The following is a 22,291-nucleotide window of genomic DNA, read 5'->3' on the forward strand; positions in this document are numbered from 1 at the left end:
CTTAACTGAGAATTAATATTTTTTGGGAGATCATTTATATATATTAAAAACAATAGTGGGCCAAGTACGCTTCCTTGTGGGACTCCCGATGTTACCCTTGCTTTTTCAGAATACACTTCTCCTAATTTTACCCTTTGTGTTCGACCTTCCATGAAATTTCTGACCCAAGAGATTACTCTTCCATCTGTGTGTAGTGGCAATTGGCCCATCTTAAGCATTAAGCGATCGTGGTCAACTTTGTCAAAGGCTTTTGACAGGTCGACTATTATAGCATCCACCTCTATTCCCGCATCCATAGAGTCGAACATTTCTTGGCAGAACCCTAATAGCTGAGTTTCACAAGAGTGCCCTTTTCTAAAACCGTATTGGCGACTATACAACCAATTCTCACTTTCCCACAGGTCCCAGAGATAATCAGCCATTATCTTTTCTAATAGCTTGCATACAACTGATGTCAAGCTTACCGGTCTATAATTATCAACTAGTGCCTTATCTCCTCCTTTGAAAATTGGCGTAACATATGCCTCCTTCCAAGCATTTGGCAGAGCATTATTGTTTAACGTAACATTGAATAAATGATTTATATAATTTGAAACTACATTTTTTTTGTTTGCATTGGATTTGAGATTATGTTCTCGATTAAGTCTTTATCGATCCTCATTCAACCAGCCACCAAACCTCCCAATCGTTTCTATGCATTCAGGGTTCCTTATGTTCGCACAAAATGCATGGGAAAGAATATTTTCCTTTTTTGCTTATATCATCTCGCATTAATCTTTCCAAGAGAAGTTTTCATGCCCACAAATCCAAATTCAAGTTTTGTATTAAGCAAAAAAAAAGCCATACATTTCTTTTAATGCCATCTTATCGTCATTATGGTACTCTATATTTTTCACTGCGATGACCACACAGTATTCTTATCTCATCCTTTCTTCCTTATCCTGCTGACACATGATACACGTTCCCTTTTCCTAAAACATTACACAGAAATCCCCTCCATCCGGCTATCATTTCCCTACTCTCTTCCTCCTAGATCGGCGACGTAGGCCTTTTTTTCTCTACAAGAATCCATAGTCTCGAAGGATGAGTCGTCGGATTGTTGTTCATTGAAACGGATAAAGCAAAGACAAAACAATAGTGAGAAGGAAAATAATGGCTCAGCAAAAAAAGGAGAATTTTTGAAGACGCCTTTGTTGTCGGCACGGGAGATAGTGAAAAATATTGAAATTCCAAGGAAATGAACCAAATTTGTTTCAAAATATAACATTCATTAAATGTAACGGAATTTGTCACTAGGGAAAAAATACGTTAGGATTTCCTATTTCCTTGAGGTAAGAGTGATTGACGCAATATTTCAATCCAAACTGAAGCATTTGGAATACGAAGGCTTTTATGAATTACAGACAATGTTCATCAATACGACAGCTAAATGCATACAAATAGTCCAAAATATACACTTTTTTGATGATGAATATTTACATTCAATCAATTTGATGAGTTTATTTAACAAAATATGCATTGTATATATTTTTGTATATCCAAATTGATTTATAATGAAAAAATAACTTTTTATTAAATACAAAGTTGTTTTTTTTAATTATAGACGTCCTTGATTTCCACAAAGTTATACCTGATGCTTTTAAACTTGTTTTCGTTAAGCAGCAAAATCCTTCCGGTTAACAATTGTTATGTTTAACGCTTTAAAATTCCATTCGCTTGTAATAATGCGCAATGTTTAGGTGTAATTAAAGAATGAAATTTAAAATTTTGCAGGCGAGAGGCTTTAGTTAGCTATACAGTGATACTAAATTTTGCCATCTACTTATCGCTCATCATCACCACTAGAGTGCGTTCCCATCGATTGATAAATTTCCTGCAAACCCTGTTGGTGTTTATAATCTTCTGGAAGCGAGGAATTATTGGCCAGTCTGAAATTTCGCTATATTTTTTTCAAACACACGTAAAAATTAATGCTTAAGCCAAATATCATGAAATGCATATAATAAGAATAGAGAGTATCCATAGAACATTACAGAAAGAATCCACATTGTAATAGGGAGAAGTAATAATAATTTTAAATATAATGAAAAAGGTCAGGGTCGGAAAATTAGCTTCATAACGTTTTGTGACATATATCTTTGAAAAAAAACTTAGCCATTCTCACTGCCCATTATCGCTTGAACTACCAAGGTGATTCACAGAAAATTATCTTATTGTTGACTAAAGTTACTTCATCTAAGCCTTTGTCGTAATAGAATATACGTAAGCCATTAGTCCTGACACTGTCCCGCTGCCGTAAAAAAATAATTCAACAAAAGTTAATTTCATATGATCAAACAAAAATTATAATTCCCAGTAATAGTATTAATTAAGATAACTGACGTTTTAAAAGTTCATTTTTTTATATTAATCCAGTTTTATCTTTATATGTTCTCATCGAGAGTTTACCTTGAGCCAATATCTGAATTCATGATATGAAATTCCCATCTCAAATCTAGTCACGATAAATGGATTCTAAGCTAAAAATCTGCATTTTTATATGTACATATAAATTTTCCTTTTTGCACCTAGACTCGCTCAGCTCCACAACTAAAATTCCATTCATACTGCAAAAGATAATGAACCATTAATTTATTTAATTATATTGATATTTTAAGAGACTTTGACTTTCAAAAGTCAAAGCTGCACTAAACAACCTTACAGCCTATTATAGAAAGCGTTGACTCTTAATGAATTTCACCACTTATTACAAGTGCTTTATTCCATTAAAATTAAAAGAGTTTAATTACACGATACTTCCGCGAATAAGACGTAGATAGTAAGAAATACTGCGATAGGATTTGTATGTGTTGTCTTTCCAAAGGGATGAATGTTTATGTGCTCTGATTTCGTTAAATAATTGCATAAATGGAAGCATAAATGATAAGCGAATCTAGCCTAAAATGTTTCTTAAATCTCCCACTAACAAGTGAAGGCTTGAAAAAAAATAATCACTTATACTGTCCTTTACACTTCAGGATACAATACAAAGACTTTCAGACCGCCACACTTTATTTTTCCAGCCAGAACGGTCTATTCCCCACCCTTTCCGTTTTCCCAACCTTAAGTTGGCCGGGCACGGAGATTCTCTCTCACGCACCCACAAAAAAAAGGCGCTCACGCTCACACGTATTATCAACTGAGACTACCGTCTGTTCTGCGAAGGCATATGAGAGGCTGGAGTGGAAAGAGATGGCGGGCGGTTGCGAGGGCACCAAGGGAGAAACGGAAGCGAAAGAGCGGAAGGAATTACGGTGATTTTATTAAGGAGAAGGGACGGGAAAAAGTAAATACTTGCTAGAACAAAGAAAAAAATTTATAAATACAAGGACTGAATCAAGTATAGAACAATTAAATATTAAAGCTCAAACAAGAAAAAGACAAAAAGGATCGTTAGAGAAACTTAAAATCCTATTGGGAAAATCCAATCATAAGGGAACCAATGTATTACTTAAAAGCATAGTTAGAAATTCCGGAACGTACACAGTGGACGGGTAAACTTTGAAAGAGTAAGGCGAGGCTAAAATCAATCAAAGCAAGTAGGCTAAAGTAGGATATCATGTAAACTTCAAGGTGTAATTAGCCACTATGTAAATTTATGAGTATGGTTTAATGAAAACATAGACTATCGAACAGAAGTCTTCCAACTAACTTAATTAAATCCACGTCATCCTGACATTCAGATTAATGTAAATTAATTTCTCCTGGATAATCATTTCTGCCGTGGTTGAATTTCAAATTTTGTAATTGAATCTGAAGATTATTACTTTTGAGGAATCCAGAGTGTTTCAAACGAAATCCCATATGACACTAACTGGTCTGTCCATCAGCCAGTGGTGGCTAAATATCAGGCACCAGAAGAACTTCATGAAATTTTGGAAATGCTTATTTTACATTGTTTCGATCCTTTAATTGATAACTTAAAGGGCTCTATAAATCAGCAGTATAACTTGAAAATATCGTTTCCATACTATTTCAGGGTGTAGTAAAATTATTACAGCATTAAATTCGGGATAGGGATATAATACTCTTTCATTCAACTAAAATTTAGGTAAAAGTGACTATAAAATAAATTGTAGTCATTTTACAATGGCGAGACATTTGCATTTTACGAAAGGAGGAAAATTTTTTTCTTATGTTTAAAAATAACTTATACTGTGAATGTATTCTAACTAATCTAAATTCAGGAATATCTAAGTTATTTCACGATTTTTAAATTTCCTTAGGTTATATTTCAACCTAATGGTGCATTTCCATTATCTAAATACACATTTAATGTATATTTCATTTTTTTAATTAATAGGATAAACACTGTCCGTCAAAATGTATTTTGGAATATTTACACTGATAGCAAAATTAATATGCAAAATCAGACTTAGTCGATGATGATAAATTGTTACTCGTTAATTTCCTTCATCACAAACTCATGGTAAACCTTACCACGTAGATAAATTATCCTGGCATATGTTTAATATATTCAATGGTTTATGTTCTATTAAATTGCCTTTCATATTTTCCTGCTAGATAATCAACGATCTCACAAATAAATTCATATACCAGTGGAACAAAAATCATCTTTATTGGTGTGACAACTATTCATCTATAAATCAGTATCCCACAATTGGAGGTACTAAATTAGAAATCTTTTTTAATTTCATGACGTGATCGACTAACAAAAGCGTTTTAAGTCACTTGTAAAAATTTAATTATCTTCTGAAATTTTTAAAATAACAACATTGAACAGGAAGACCTGCGTCAATCATAAATGGGCTAAATTACAATATAATGGATATAATAACGTCAGTTACGGGGGCGTAAAGTCTGTCGGAAAAGCGGAAGGAAAAGAGGTGTGTATGTTTTAAGTATAATTGCGGAAAACATGCATGCTAAAAATATGGCCACCCTTGATTTATTAGATTTCAGAACCTGCAGTATCATCCGTAAAAATGGGTGGAGGGGAATCAGGAGTGTGAGCGGGCTTTCACGTCCCTCGCTCAAGCTGCCTCCAAACTCCCAACTGAGTGGTCTAGGAGTACTGCTTGCCCCAGTCCGGCTTGATGACTTTTACGGTATTCGCTTCATTCCCACCGTTCGAGAGGCACCTTGAGTGTGCGAGAGAGCGCTCAGAGCGACACTAGTTCACGGAATTTCCTCAAATATACCGAAGTGGGGACGCTTCCCATGTTTATGAATGGTAGCAGAGAACTCGGCGGAAAAACTTTGCAGCACAGCGGGATAAATGAAACCCACATGGAGTACAGAGAATGAAAATAGATTCATGAACCCACCAAAAAGGGATAACGAAACGGAAAAATATAAACGATATATGTATATGACTTTTATTTGGAGTAAGATTGAGACGATACAGACTCATCTTCCGCCTTACCCCTTGACTCAACGAGAAACAGGTAACAATTTACTGTAATTAGTGTGTATTTAAACAATAGATTTTAAAATATGAAGGCTAAAGGTGAGCATAATTATCCAAGTAGACAAGAATGAAAAAGCAGATACGAATTTAAATAATTAGAATGTTTTTAAGAGGAGAAATACAAGCAAAGACGGAATGATAAATAGGAGTGACGAAATATTGACTCAAAATATAATAATATTGAATAAATTATGAAAGATATATAACTTACGGGAAAAATCAAGGATTCGCCCGTAGTCTTTAATGAAACACATACTGCAGGGAAACACACACAGGAAGGGGAATGTGAAAAACATGCGATACCTATAAATATAGAAGTTTAAGAAGAAGTTTTGGTTAGAACAAGACGGTAATATTTTTGCGAATGCTTAAGCAGGGGCATCTGGGGTCTAAAAAGGCCTTGAATTTAAACTTTGGAAAGGTGCTTTTGGAAATAAGGCAATTGCCAAAAATCAAGCAAGCCAAAGGAAAAAGAAGAATGAATACAGAAGTTAAAAACAAGACTATACTCGAATACCACCTGCCGTAAAGAAGTGAAGGGGTTGGTTGGAGACGACCATTAGGCATAATGAATTCATTAGTAGATGATTTGACGGAAGCTTTTAAGGGAACAATATGATAGCGTGAAAACAAATATTTTGGGGAACTTAACATAATTAGAAGAAGAAAGAAAGGATAGCACTATCCGCCAATGAAATGAGCTCTTTAATTTTCATTGCTTCTTGATTCAGTATTCGTTTCTTTAAACAATATCATTTCAATCTTCTTTTGCCTATTTTGTATTTACTTTGTTTTACTTTCCAACTATATAGTTAAATAATTAATAAAGTCGTATTACATTCCATAATACATGGTCCATTATGAATTTAATGTGCATGATTTTATTGTGACCCGATTATCCATGGCAGCGTGGTAAACCTGGTCTGGAAATGTGGCAGGGCGTCTACCCTTCCAACGCAGCCACTCACAATATGTTCTGAGCAGTGTGAACGGAAAGCCTCCGCGTGAACAGTGTTTTCCGACTTTGTCACACGGTGCGATGGAGCGCACAGCCACACGCCTTTCATCGTTACCAACTTTCTGGCCCGGAGCACAACCCCTGTGGTCCCCCAGCCCCCTTACAGCCCCGATTTGGCTCCGCGCGACTTTTTTTTGTTTCCCTGACTGAAGAGAGAGCTAAAACGAAAGCATTGGGAGACGGTGGAAAACATCCCAAAGTATGCTACAACGTTCCTGAGGGGCATTCTCGTCGAGGAGTTCCAGGTTGCCCTACATGCGTGGCAGACACGTCCTTGCAAGCGTATTGGTTCAGGGGGTGATTTGAAATAATTTCAATCATTTGAACAAGTACGAGCAATATACATATTTTTCTCAGAAAATGCGCATTATATTTATAGTGGACCCTGTATATCCTCAATGCGTTTTATTGTGAAGGACCACTAAAATCCTTGCGGATCCCACATTTCTTGGTAATATTAACGAAGTGAATGCAACTTCGAACGGAAGTCATACTTGTAGGGTTTAGAAGTGATTTCGTAGGAGGATGAAATCCTCGGTATTTTGACTTAAGCTCACTAAATTTAGGATGGTTGTTAAAAAAATAAGGCTAAGTAGGTATCAGAGAAGAGGATTAAATGAAATACGACTTCCGAGAATCAAGGGTAGCATTCACCTATGAGCCATTACTATTAATATCAAAGGAATAGCCAGTGGTTATTAAAGGTACATCCAAATCTTTATTTCAATGCCATGGGTATTACAGGCTGCCCTCGGAGAATGCTGTTTGCAGTAGAAATCCATAATAAAGAGGCCGTACTAGGATAATCGCACATTGCTCATTCGTATGAGTGTTTGAAAGTAATGGAGAACCATTCTCCAGAATTTTCTAAATAAACTTTCGTGCAGAAATGTGTTCATTCAGGCAAGTAAAATTTGTCACGAGAAAATATTGTCATCCACAAGAATTAATCAAAAATCATCAAGCGTGAAACATTTTGCTCTTGTTAATAATGTTAGCTTCCGACAATATAATGGGATAGTGCGTACTTCAAAGTTTAATTTCATGATTTAGGACCCTCTACAAGTTCTTTTGAACCACAAACAGGAGCACATACGAGATTCTTGTACCGATACAATGTGCAACAATAGTTGGTAAAGCCTTCGTATAGGTCCCATTCTTTATATTTTTTATCTTAAAATGATTATTGTTATTATTATTATTATTATTATATTATAATATTTATTTATCTTAAAATAATTAGTCACAAACACTAATCCATTCATTACAGACAAAAGTTGCATCCAACTTGAATTGAGCTCTTTTAATGTCATTCTATTCCTTGTACAAATGATTTACATAATTTATCTTGCCAGCAGATACATAAGATTATTTGGATACGTGACATGTATTGCAGATAAGTATTGAAGTAAAAAATTCGGGAAACGACACTACAGTCAAGCTGATATGTATTTAATAGAACAGCTCCAAGCAGTTCAAGTTTTTCGGTCGCTCATGCCTAAAACCTTACATGAACAAGACACTTAAAAAGCAAGTGGTTTATCCTTAAAGAAACTCGGTTTCATTGGGTGTACCGTAAGTAATGCTGTGAAAAGTTAGTCTTTGCTTCAAGGAATCACATTTAGAATGAGGGAGGTGTTTGAGAGCGATCTTAAAGCGAATGATTTAGAGCTCAAAGGGCCTACATTTTTTTCTCTTAATGTATTATTTCTCTTAAAATCGCTACCGCATGACAAATAATAGTTAACAAAAATATTAAAGCACATTTCTATAGTATATATTACTCCAATTTTTCCTCGAACTGACGTCTGCGTGGTTTCGTGCAATTATTTAAATTGAAGACAATAGCGAGTTAAAATCCTATATTTTTTGGGTAACACAGGATTGACTTTTGCAAGAGTTCCTTCACGACGGAGGTGCGCTGAGAGTAGCATAAAAATTGATTCATCCTCGAAGAGCTAGCGAGATGTGATGGCCCCTGAAAACTGGAGGCGACAAAGATTGAACAAGGGCGTGGGACGCAAGAATCCGAGCAAATAGCTTTTGCAAGTGGATCCAGCGACTGAAGTGGAAGGTAGGCTAATGTGCTCACCGAGGATAAGAATACTTCGGCGTATTCTCTAGGAATGCGAAGAAAAAGCTGCAGAATGTTCGTAATATGATGTTTGATTTCTTAAAGGGCGCCGAGATAGAGGGGAGCACGCAACGCGAAGATATGAGGAAGGTGATGTGCCAGTTCGAGAGAGGGGTGTGATTGGTCTGAGAGGGTGGAGACGGAGGGAGGGGCATATGAATATGTGGTGAGGGTAGAAAGAGGAAGCTATAGTAGGGGCCGCAAAAAAAAGAAGAAGGAGAAGGATTTTGGCCGGGATACTAGTTTGGTATGAGATGAAAATTGTTGCGACGGGTTGTGAGCGGGGAGGAGATAGGTGCGCTATGGCCTTTCGGGGTGAAGGAAACGGAGTCTGGAACCAGCAGGGATTGCATGGCTCCCCCTCCCCCCGCCTTATCTGAAGAGAATAGGGTGGGTTAGCCGGGAGGGGGGGGGTAGTGAGTAGGTTCGAGGGATGGGGAGAAAAATGGAGAAGAGGAAGAGCAGGGGAAGGCCGGGGGGGTAGAGGGAGACAATCGTCTTTATTGGAGGTCACCCCCGACCCGCCGCCCTCGCTCCAACACACACGCCCAAACCTCCTTACATTTCTAGTGCCCCAGAGGGTAGGGGGCGGGATGTGTGTGAGGTCGGAGGATAAGAGGGCGTGGGCTGTGTGGGAGAGGGAGGCAAATACGTGCCTGGGGGGAGAGGACACACTAAAGCCGAGGAAAGAGGGGACGTTTGGAGATTGGAATGGAAGGCGGAGAAAGACAGAGAGAGAGGCGGAGGGAGGATGGGCAGCAGCAACACCCACCCTTGGCCCTTCGACCTCCCCTCGCAATGTACCGTCCTTCCCCCGCCACGAAAAAGAACTGGGGCCCTCGCTTCCCCTCTTCCGCCCTTTTCGACCTCAGCCCGCCGCCCCGCCCGAGCTCACCCTCCTTATCTTCCCCCCAACCCTTATGCCCTGCAAATATCCCCTCCTACTCTGAAATTGGATTTCTTTTGGGGAAAGAGGGATGACGTGGTAGGGAGGGTGTAAAGGAAGGGGTTGGTAGGGTGAGGAGAGGAGGAAAGGAGGCGGGTTGTCGGATAGGAAAACGAAGGATATATAAATGGGTGGAGGTGGGATGGAGAGGATCTGACGCTCAGTTCAAGAGTCCCGTGCGTGTGTGAGAGGGAGAGAGTAAGAGAGAGAGAGAAGGATTGGGATCTGGTTGTAAAGAGATGAGAAGAGAAGAGAAAGTTAGGCCACCGGGAAAAAGGAAGATGAATGGGAGAAATGGAATGTAGTGTGATGAGAAGAGTAGAAAGCGTCTAAGCCAAGGAGGAGAGGATGCCTAGGAAAAATGAAACAGGAGTCAAAAGTCGCGAAGAAGTAGAGGATAAAGGACCTTTATTTTTATTTATGATCCACTGTTTTACTCGTAATTCGTACTTCCCCTTCTTTCCGCTGTAATCAAAAATACTGAGCTACATAAAATAAAATTTTCTGAGATGTATAAAAGAAATCAAAAACATCCAAATTGGTGCAGAATAGGATCGAATCCGTACAACTTCTGCGGTACAGTTCTCTAAAACCGATAACTTGGTTCGATTACTGGATAATATAGAATAATATAGTATCACACGGCCAGTATTCTTTCCAGAATACACACTAACTTCGACGGGATGCTTCGACCGAGGAATCTTGTGCCCTCGCACCCGTCCATTTCAATCGCACCCCACAGCATGTTAATACCACAATGGGCTTCGATAAGGAGGCAATATGTCATAGTGATTATGAAGAAATTGTCAAAGATTGAAATAAGATATGAAATTGTTTATTATTTTTGGCACTTACCCGCAACAGCCAAGTTTTGACCTTTTTCATCCGATTGTAAACACGATATAGCAACAGTAAGGGCAATCATAAACGCCTAACCCGTAGGTGGAAAGAAACTCACCTTAGCGAAAATATTATTGGGGTAAGTTGTAAGTATTTTATATTTTTTTTTAAATATTGTGTGCAGGGTTTCTTTAAAATTATTTCTCGTAGCTGTCAAGTTCGAAGTATATACGATAGATGGCATACCTAGGGAAAAAAGTACGGTGTCTCTAGCCACTTTAATCTCTCCCAAAATTCTTTCGCGGGCTGTGCTGGCAATGGGAATGAAGAAAATAAAGACCGAGAAGAAATGTATGATCATCGATTCGATTATGGAGCAAAAAACGGTTTGGCCTATAAAATCTCTATGTTCCAATAAGATTATAGCAATGAGAGGTATAGAAAATAATCCCTCGCATTATTGACCCCTCAGTGAAAAAAGATATCTTCATAGATTATTCTGGATTCAAAGCGCACGATAATACATATCTTTTAAATTTTGACGAATTTTCTCTCAATGAATTGAAAACCAAAGTACATTAAGTTTTCTACGGTTTTCAATTTTTTTTTCATGATATTTTTATGCAGTTTTGTGTTATGTTGAATTTTTAGTAGCTTTCCGGTGTTCTTCATGAATGCGCTAAAGCCTCTGAAAGAATTTCGAATGAAACTTCAGGAAATATTCAGTACGAGAAAATATTCCTTTTTCATGCAGTTTTTTTTCCATTTGTGTTATATTGTTTTGTGTAACCTTGAATTCTTACCACATTTCCCGATGTTCCCGTTTTATATGTTATAAAATGGTTATAAAAAATCTTCACTTCACGTATTATTCGCGAGAAATATTTTAAATTTCGAATGCAAAATAAAATCCCATTTTAACTTGGAATATCACCACACTGGCCGAAAATTCTTTAAAAACTGGCGAAATTTATTCTCCCATTACACATAAATATATTCATATTAATTGAAAATTTTTCTATGTTACATCATAATGTACTTAGGATAAATATCACAAATTGGCTTTTTACAAAGTAAGAGAAAATTTACAGAATACCAGACATGTACAAATTCTTCACTCTATCAAAGTCTAGTATCAAAGACCACTTTTCAAAAATACGTTGCGATTTCCACTTATTTTTTCTATAGTTTATTACTCTTAGGTTTGGTCATCATTTCAATTCTGTTTGCAAAACCTATAGTGATATATAAAATAATAACAAACCGGTGTCGCCATTATGTCTTGGTATTAATTAAACACAAATAATTCATTGGAATAAAAAACTAAATAATCGGAACATGTCACGTTCAAGGCTAAATAGCAAAACGCATATAATTAAGGTGTTTTCCGCTGCGGGAAAATTCCGGTATTGTAAATTTATAATGGAATGGTTTGAAGGTCAAGTTGACGTGAAGAACGTTGTAAAAACAGTACATAAATAGAATGCAGGGATGTAAACGAGATGAAAGAAAATGCGGTAAGGACTAAACATAAGGGTATGGGATGGATTGCGTGGAGTTCAAAGAATCGTGGATAGAGGAGAGGGAATGAAAACCGGAAAAGGAAGGGGAGAAAAGAAGTGGGAGTTGGGGAGTTGGGGGAAGGCAACGGGAGGAGGAGCGACCTTAAGGAACGTTCTGAGATCCGGATAATGCTCCGGGAATATTAAGCGTACATAATGAAACTGCGGGTGATAATGGATGAACGGAAATCCATGAATGCATTTTTCCCAACTAATACCCACGTGCAATTTTTTAATCCTAAAAGCGAAACTTGGAAAAGGAGAACAATAGAGTAATTTCTCAGCGGGGAATCCAGTCTTGGGTGGAGGCCGTGCTTCAAATATGAAATCCTATTTCATTTTTATTTTTTCCTGTTGCTTTGCTTAACAGCAAAACTATGGAGCATGCATCACCGAGAAAGTATTCATCCTACCGTAATTGTACTCTCATCCACTGAGATCAAAACAAATGTAAAACTTAGTGAGTAGCGAATTAATGAAAAAACATCAAAGGGTAGTTTGATAAAAAATTCTAATGAGTTGATCAAAACGTATTATGCCAAGATTATCACCTTTAAAGAGTATATATATATATATATATATATATATATATATATATATATATATATATATATATATATATATATATATACTCATATATACAGAAACAGATATAAGGAAAAGGGATAGGAACACATATAAAGGACGAACACAATAGAGGTGGGGAAGGCGGAATCGAACGGATCACAAGAGTAAAAATATTTCCTCAACCGGGACTCGAACACCGGATCTTTCCACTTGCCGGGCGGATGCTCTTAACCACTTGAGCTATGATATAAATTATTTTATTCGGCTCAGAATATTACAGAGTTTGTTAGCATTATGCATAATATCAGGTCACAGATTATGGGTACATCATGTTTTTCTTTAGTATAAGTGTATACATGGATACATATATGATACATATACCACACACATATCCACTTGTACATACATACGCACACATGCACATCCACACGCACATACATAAGCATATGCATACAGACGCATACTCGTACATTTGACCATTTACATTTAGAAAGAAAAAAGAAAGGAAGACAAGGTCCATAGATATTAGGGGGGAGATTTTAGCTAGCAATGGAAAATTATGTATTGTAAGAAATTATCAATGGCAGGGTTGAAATTATCGATTCACTCAGTCATTCAGAAAAAAAAACTCTTCAACGATGGACGAGGTGTGTCCGACACCGGGTGGCTACCGGACATCACTTCCCAGAGTTCTGATCGTGGCTAGCGTCGCTCCGGTCGCGACTCGACCCCGGGTGACGAGTGCTTCGCCGTTTCCCGGGACGCCTCATCCAACGGGTCGACGAGCGAGGACGCGGCATTTCGCCACATCCCTCCCCCCCGGCCTCGTCCGAAGAGGAAGAGCCAGCCGTGGTCTCCACGAAGACCGGGTAACTCGGCAAGCGTTCCACAGGGGGCCTTCTTCGAAGGAGCACCGCTGGGGGCCGCCAAGGGGTAGGAGGTACCCTCGGGGAGGATCGGAGTGGCGGGCTGGGGCTCATCTGCGGAAGGGTTGTGGTCGGGAAAAATCAGGGGCGATAGTTGCTTGTGGTCCGTATCTTGAGAAGCGCTGGGAAGATCGTCGACACCTTGGCTGTCCTTAATGGGGAAAGAAGATGGGGTATGTGGGATTTTTGACTTTGGGAAACTTGTATGCGGGTCGACTTCCGGGGTCGGTGACGCTTCCTTTACAGTCAATGATAAAGGGGTCGAGGTATGAGCTGTTGGGGACGGGAAAACATCGCAATCAGATGCATCCTCCTCACCTGTCACCAGAGGTTCTCGGGGTGTTTGAAACCCGTGATGCAAGGATTGCGTAGCGAGGGCGTCGATGGCGTGAGCGGGGGGAGGGGGGGCGAAAGACCATCCCTCCTCATTTGACGAGCTCACGGAGACGGGGGCTGGAGGTCGTGTGATATTAGGCGAGGTGGTAGGTACGTGAGCCATTTGTAGATCGGTATTCGAGACCAGGAGCTTGGGTTTGTCTGTCCTCTTCTTTTTCGGTTCCCTTTCCTCCGTCGACGATTTTCGCTCCCGCTGACATTTCCCTCCAATTGAAGGGAGATGCGGGGGACCGACGGGAGCAGCCGGGGCCGCACCCTCGATGAGTAGAAGCGACCGCGCTCTCTCCTCCACAGCCACTTCGGGCTCGTCCATCTCCACGGCGGCGTTAGGGTTGGAGGGCATCATCATTGCCTCCACATAGCTCTTACCTCCCTGGTTCCGAGGGCAGGTCTTGCGCTCGTGGCCTTCTTGGTTACAGCGGGCGCAAGTGCGGCGCTGACCCTCATAGATGATGATGGCCCGGTTGCCGCCGATGTGGAGGTACGATGGGATATTTCTCTCGACCGTCATCCGCACAACCCTGGTGCCAGTAAGCACCCGCGCCATCTTGTCTCCCTCCCACCTGTTCTCCCACGAGCGATGGATTTTACCAAAGCGTTGGAGCTCGCCTGTTATGTCTTCCAATGGGGTCTCCACGGGGAGACAAAGAACCCTGACATTACACGGGCTGCCGGAAGTCTCGTCAATTGTTATTGTCGTCCTCTGGTCACTTAAAGACGGAAACGGTAGTTTCCGCGGAGTATTGTCTAAAATCCTTGTCATTGTAGCTTCGGTTGCCAACTTCAGGAATATCAAATGGCGATTGTATCCAAATTGGATCGCCACTATCTCTTCGGGTGTGAGGCCCAGCGACTCTAACGTGAAGAGGTGCACCTCCAACGGGGTAGGGGGCTTCGCCTTCTCGTCAACTTGCAAGGCGAGCGTGTTTAAGCGGCGCACAGCCATTTGAAGAAATCAAATTCAGCACACTAGCATGAAGAAGGAAAGCGCAACAAAAAAAACGAGCACTTTAAAGGGAAATAAAACACTCACGGACGCTCCCTCCCCGCCACACGCACCCGGCGGTAGCAAACAAAAGGAGCCTAAGCTCTACACCAGGAGTCAAGGTCAGTCTTGATCCACTAAACAAAACAAAAGTACGGCCTTCCCGGCGGAAGAAGTCGAGAGTCAAACTGCGCGCTTCTTGATGAACTAGGCGGTCAACCGCCGCTCGAAACAAAACACGATCGGAACCTCGATTTCCGAGAGAGTCCGGCAGTGCCGCTCTTCAAACCCCGGCGGCCGAAGCCTCGGACGCCGGCGATTTTAGACACTCGGTGAACACAGGCACGTCCTGCTATCAAGGCAGCTATCGAGGATAGTCAATTTACCCTGAGATCCGTGGGTCTTATATGTCGCCAAGCGCCCCGATTCTTTCAGCCAAGAGATGGCGTCAGGGGGCTGTTTCACCCACCAAAGGAGAAATAGACAATACACAAGGAAAGGAAAGGACAGTGGGTTAAAATTCATACAACATCATACAGGATAGGAACAGTGCGTTTCGTGGCACGCATATTGTGTATTGTCTATTTCTCCTTTGGTGGGTGAAACAGCCCCCTGACGCCATCTCTTGGCTGAAAGAATCGGGGCGCTTGGCGACATATAAGACCCACGGATCTCAGGGTAAATTGACTATCCTCGATAGCTCAAGTGGTTAAGAGCATCCGCCCGGCAAGTGGAAAGATCCGGTGTTCGAGTCCCGGTTGAAGAAATATTTTTACTCTTGTGATCCGTTCGATTCCGCCTTCCCCACCTCTATTGTGTTCGTCCTTTATATGTGTTCCTATCCCTTTTCCTTATATCTGTTTCTGTATATATGAGTATTTATTCGCCGTTTGGCGGGATTTCGTGTTTGAATGTTTATATATATATATATATATATATATATTTAGATTTTTAAAACACACGAAACACAAAGAAAGGACACTCACATATGTAGTTTATACGTTTCGACGGCACGACCGTTGTCATCAGAAGACGTGTGTACGTGTATAATATGTCTACGTTGTATGTATGTATATATATATATATATATATATATATATATATATATAATACTTTTTGAAAGTCTCATGGACGTGAATAATGATGTATAACACTTAGCACTAGTGGACACAGACAAAAACACAGAAACACACAAAAAAGAGACTCACTTTTTTCGAATTTTCGGTGGTCGTGACCACCTTTATCAAGGAAGAGAGGGATAGAACTGTTCTGACAGTTCTGTCCCTCTCTTCCTTGATAAAGGTGGTCACGACCACCGAAAATTCGAAAAATAGTGAGTCTCTTTTTTGTATGTTTCTGTGTTTTTGTCTGTGTCCACTAGTGCTAAGTGTTATACATTATATATATATATATATATATATATATATATATATATATATATATACATTTAAATACGAAAAACCTGCCATTTGGCGAACAAATATTCATTACCATGGATACAGACATAAGGAAAATGGATAGGAACATATATGAAGGACAAACAGGCGAGGTAGGGATGGCGGAATTGAGCAGATCATAGGTGCAAAAATATTTCCTTGACCGGGACTTGAACCACGGATCTTTCGACTTCCCGGGCCGATGCTCTACCACCATTTGGCCAATTTGGCAATTTAGTATTTGGTCGCTGTGGCTCGTCTCCTTCTTCTGGCAATGCGTACCACGAAGCTCACTATTCCTATCATTTATGACGTTGTAGGATTGCTTTCCTACTGTTATTTCCTCTTGTTGTTGTCGCTTTCTCCTTTGGTGACAGCTCCCTAACGCCTGGCCAAGGAATAGGGGCACTTGGTTGCAAAATCCCCCCCGAGATTTCAGGGTAAATTACGTTTCCTCGATAACTAGGACGTGCCCGTGTTTACCGAGTGCCTGATTTCGTCGGCGACCGAGGTATCGGCCGCTGGGATTTGGAGAGCGGCACTACCGGACTCTCTCGGAAATCGAGGTTCCGATCCTGTTGTTTTTCGAGCGGCGGTTGACTACCTAGTTCTTCTAGCAGAGTGAGGTTTGACTCTCGACTTCATCCACCGGGAAGGTCTTGCTTTCGTTTTGTTTACTGGTTCAAGACTGGCCTTAACTCCTGGTGTGGATCTTAGGCTCCTTTAGTTAGTTACCGCCGGGTGCTTGGAGCGGGGAAGGAGTGTACACGAATATTTTTTCCCTTTGGACTGCTCTTTCTTTTGGTGCGCTTTACTTCTTCACGCAAGCGTGCTGAATTTGATTTTCTTTTAATGCTGTGCGCCGCTTAAACACGCTCGCCTCGCAAGTTGACGAGAAAGCGAAGCCCCATACCCCATTTTAGGTCCACCTCTTCCCGTTATAGTCGCTGGGCCTCAAACCCGAAGATATAGTGGCGATCCAATTTGGATACAATCGCCATTTGATATTCCCAAAGTTTGCAAGCGAAGCTACAATGACTGGGATATTAGACAATACTCCGCGGAAACTACCACCGCCTTTAAGTGACCAGAGAACGACAATTACTATTGACGAGACTTCCGGCAGTTTGTGTAATGTCAGAATTTCTTTGTCTCCCCGTGGAGACCCCTTTAGAAGACATAACAAGCGAACTCCAACGTTTTGGTAAAATTCATCGCTCGTGGGAGAGCACGTGGGAGGTAGACAAGATGGCGCTTGTACTTACGGGCACCAGGGTAGTGCGGATGGCGGTGGATAGACATATCCACTCGTACCTCCACATCGGCGGCAACGGGGCCATCATCATCTATGAGAGTCAGCGCCGCACTTGGGCCCGCTGCAGCCAAGAAGGATACGAGCGCAAGGCTTGCCCTCGGAACCAGGGTGGGAAGATCTATGTGGAGGACATGAAGACCGCCTCCAACACGAACGCCGCCGTGGAGATGGACGAGCCCGAGGTGGCTGTGGAGGAGAGGGCACAGTTCTTGCTACTCATCGATGGTGCGGCCTCGGCAGCTCTCGTCGGTCCCCCGCATCACTCTCCACTTGGAGGGAAATATCAGCGGGAGCGAAAATCCGAAAAAGAAGAGACAGGCAATCCCAAGCTCCTGGTCTCGAATACCGATCTACAAGTAGCTCACGTACCTAAAACCTCGCCTAATCTCTCACGACCTCCGGCCCCTGTCTCCGTGACTCCGTCAAATGTGGAGGGATCATCTTTCGCCCCTCCCCTTCCCCCGCCCACGTCGTCGAAGCCCTCGCCTCGCAATTCTTGCATCACGGGCTTCAAACCCTCCGAGAACCTCTCGTGACAGGTGAGGAGGATGCATCTGATTGTGATTGTTTCCCGTCCCTAACGGCTCGCCCCTTGACCATTTTATCATTGACAATTGAGGTAGCACCACCGATTCCTGAAGTTGACTCGCATACACGTTTCAAAGAGTCAAAAATCCCAGATACCCCATCGTCTTTCTCCATTAAGGACAGCCAAGGTGTTGACGATTTTCCCAGCGCTCCTCTAGGGGCGGGCCACATCGAACTATCTGCCCTGATTTTACCCGAACTAGCCCATCGTTCCCATTCGCTGCCGCATGAGAATTTTGAAACTATTTGAGTTATGAAGGATTTCATACCTCGTATTATTCTCAGGAACAAACACAATTATTTCAGCACTAAATCACTGGCAAAGATATATGACCCTACTAATCTCAATTTCTCTTCGAAAAGACATTTCGTTGCTAAGCTTTGCAAGCAACATCGCCTAGCCCATGAAGGGCAGTATAGCTGCAAAATATGTCAGATATGGTATACAAGTATGTAGAACGACTTCAAATACGTGTTTATCAATATTCTTGTCCGTGGTGTAAATTATCCAGCAATGTGTGACGCAGAATTACGACGTTGGGGCATTTCTGTTCAGTGAGAAATGTTATTCTCATTCAGTTGTTGAGAGCGCTGTCATAGAATACAGATTAAAACACTGCAGAGGAGAATTCATTTTTATTCCATGGTAGAAGAAAAGAAGAGTTTTACTAATTGTAAAATATTTTAGGTTTCATTAAATAAAAATTGCATAAATTGGTTTTTTTGTTTAGCTGTGGCTTAAAACCTGAAGTTGTCCATATTTGCATTGGACTGCGTCGATAGTTTTACTATCTTTCAACATTGCTTTGAACTCAACCTCAAAGTTACAATTCCAGAGAACATCACATTCTATGCCACAGCTATATATTATTACTGTGGGAACAACAACTTGAAATAACGCAGCAGCAGTTCTTGCAGACATTAGATGAAGGAAATGTAGAAATGTGAGCCTTGGTTTGAATGGAATTAGAGAATTGTAACGCAAAATGAGGCATGGAAAGAAAGGGATGATGTAGAATTTAAAAAAAATACATTTTGGAGGCGTCGTACTCGTATAAATGAGGAAAACGAGGTCGGCTGGAGACTATTATTGAGTGATGAGGGAGTATTCGCGAGTAGCGTTGAAAGAAGAAGCTTTACGCGAACATGAGATCTTTAAGGACGGTAGTAGGGAGCATCCGAGATTCAAGAAGAGATGGTGCTAACAGAAGAAATTCTAAAGATAGAAATGAATTCGCCAAGGTTGCAACATATCGCCATTTTACAATTCTAACCCGTTCAACAAGGGCCTATTTTACGTTTTATGTCCCGGAAATTTTTCCCCGTGTGAATTATGTTTTCGAAATGAGACTCTTCTCAAGATCCTCATTTTATTAAAGTACTAAAGAATATTATTTCAACACCACGCAGGCGTTTCTTTGGAACGCGATTTTCTCCGACGAATTTATAAAACAATCCTATAACGACTTGTATAAGTCACTAGCAGTTGGCGCTCTTTCAGCTTTCTTCACAAAACTTCGGTAGTTATTTCCTTTACTTCTGACAAGCTTCTACAGGTCATTTCTTCAATAATCATGGCAAATTTTTATGACTATTGTATTAACTAAGAGCAAATATTTTGCTAAATATCGGTTCCTGCACTTAATAATCATCAAAGCAACAGACCCATATCATTTAATCTGCGTCCAGACTCGTAATTTAGGCGCCCGATTGCTCGATTTAGGGTGAACGCCATCTTGAAGGGTGTCCAGAGGCATTAGGAAGCGAGAGGGTGCAAATTTAGGCACCCATTTCGGCACCTATTCCGAGCTCCGGATTTGAGACACAATAAGAGTATCCTAAACACACCATACTGCAACCGCATAATTCAAAGTGCTAAAAGCGAGACAACTAGCACAAGAGTAAACACCATAGCGGAGGTGTATTACATATTTTAGTCACAATAACATTGGTTATTTCTTTGAGATAGTACTCTGTTACTTGTTGAAAAACGAATGTTTTATTAGCGCAAGGTGGGAAATGGCAGAGATTTCCTCAGGCAAGAGAAAGGCATCTTCCATATGAATGTAGTTTAATTATTGTAATAACTTTACTGTATCAAGATGCTGGATACAGATATTTGAAACGTAGAGGGAAGAATATATTTCTTTGTTTGGTGCTTCATTTCATGACTAAGGACATGGCATTTGTCATCTATGCCTCGTTTTGTGTTTGTTAAATCTTATTTTGGTACATAAACATTACGGAGGATAATCTTCAAGCGTAATATTGTGTTTGGAGAGTGTAAACATTTAGCAATGCCCTTGGTAAAATATGGTTGTCTGCATGAATTCAACTGGGAAATCATAGATTTTTCGCTAAGCCATTACAAAAGGAGACGCCGTTTCCCTACTTAAGCCCACAAAGTAATAAAATCAACATAAATGTAATTACGCCGATAGAAACTAATTGTAGACTAAATATTTAATTGATTCTAAGCTTCACGTAAAGATATGAAACACTAAGCAAGAAAAGTACGGATAAATATTAAGGAACTACACACGACACACAGGAAAGTTTGAAACGATTACTGACAAGACATTATGACTGAAAAATGAACAAAATACCATATAATAAGATCACATTTAAAATTACTGAAATTTAATACTATCTGACCCACTTACTGAAGCAAAATGTAAAAAACGGGTGATATATATAGTTAAATAAAGTCCGATTAGAGAAAATGAATAAGAAACTAAAACTTACTAAATTAAAACAAAGAAATGGAAAACTTAAGTAAAAACAGCCAAATTAATTGTTACGTGGAACTCAGAATCACGCAAAAACCATTACGCGGTTTTGAAACTGCACTAAAGTGTCTGCACAAGCTACCTCAAATATCGAAATATGTTTTTCTAACATCATCTGTTTATTCCTTATTCTCTGCTAAATAGATGGCGTAGGACGCCCATACTCAAGCTACCTTTTCATTGCGCGCCTAACATTTAGGCACCTAAAAGAATGCACTCTAATGCCTAACGAGTCTGGACGAAGCTTAATTGGTCAATTACGTATATCATCTTTCACAAATTTCACGCATTTATTCTCCCTTTCATAGTAATTACTTCGGTTTGCAGCAGTTTTTCAAACTATTCTTCAAACAAATATCTTCCTTCGTTTACATTTTCTTGCACTGGTGTCCTCCACTATCTCTTTGCCTTATCTCTTTGCATGTGTTTATCTGTAATCATTCGATTCAATCCCCTTCAATCAGCTACAGTGTCAGAGAATTTTTCCTATTGCATTTGTAATATTTACCCATTTCTTGTTGGCTGCTTTTGTATTATATCTAGTAAAGTGTATTCAAGTTCCTCTCTGAAGAATTTCCAGTTGAAAGATATATCGAATCTTTAGCTGTATGACATCAGTCTTTTTATACTTACGAGGAAGCATGTAAGGTTGCTTTGTTTTGAATCAGTATTGTCAATCAAGTTACCTCTAAATTTTAAACCAGAAAAATCTGGAAAAACTGCACGCGTCTTTTGAATGTTTTGTAAGGGCAATGTAAGACAATTTTCCCCCGAGCACGCATTGGAACGTGAAGGAAATTGAGTTCCTTCAGTAAAGTCATTTTATTATTCGTTTTACGTCCTGCTGAAGAGTAGGTAGGTAGTGGGTCTGGCGCGTATAATTGTCTTGGCAGAGAAGGCTCTATTTTAAACTGTAAATATGCGATGTATATTGCATTTAATTTATCAGTAAATCATTTTGCATAATTTCCATCTCAGTAGGCAGAAATTGAAGCAACTAAACAATAATAAAACACATCTGTGAAATAAATAAATACTATCACTAAATAATCAAGACGGGGGTAATACGGGTAATACTTAAAATCCGTAACAGCAATGGGATTAATGAAAAAATGGAAACAGTATTGGTATCATATTCTTCTTTGATCCTTTGTAGTCGATGATTTTTTTGAGTAAAGCAAGGTAAAAATATCGGGGTGAAACACTGTAACCCTGTATGCTCACAAAATATTCAACGAATTCACTTGTATGTCACCACGACAGTTATAAACCCAAAGCTTGGTTTGATAGATGAAGGTAGAGCTCACATATTACTTAGT

The 22,291-nt window shown here is 40.1% G+C and overlaps 1 protein-coding gene across 1 annotated transcript in view; it reads left to right on the forward strand.

Moving 5' to 3' along the window:
* tei (irregular chiasm C-roughest protein teiresias) overlaps positions 1 to 22,291 on the forward strand; it is a 597,514-nt gene that overhangs the window by 516,552 nt on the left and 58,671 nt on the right. The gene's annotated exons all lie outside the window — the stretch shown is intronic.

This window comes from Hetaerina americana, unplaced genomic scaffold (genome assembly GCF_022747635.1).
Source record: "Hetaerina americana unplaced genomic scaffold, ioHetAmer1.1.p SCAF_6, whole genome shotgun sequence".
Lineage (NCBI taxonomy): Eukaryota > Metazoa > Arthropoda > Insecta > Odonata > Calopterygidae > Hetaerina > Hetaerina americana.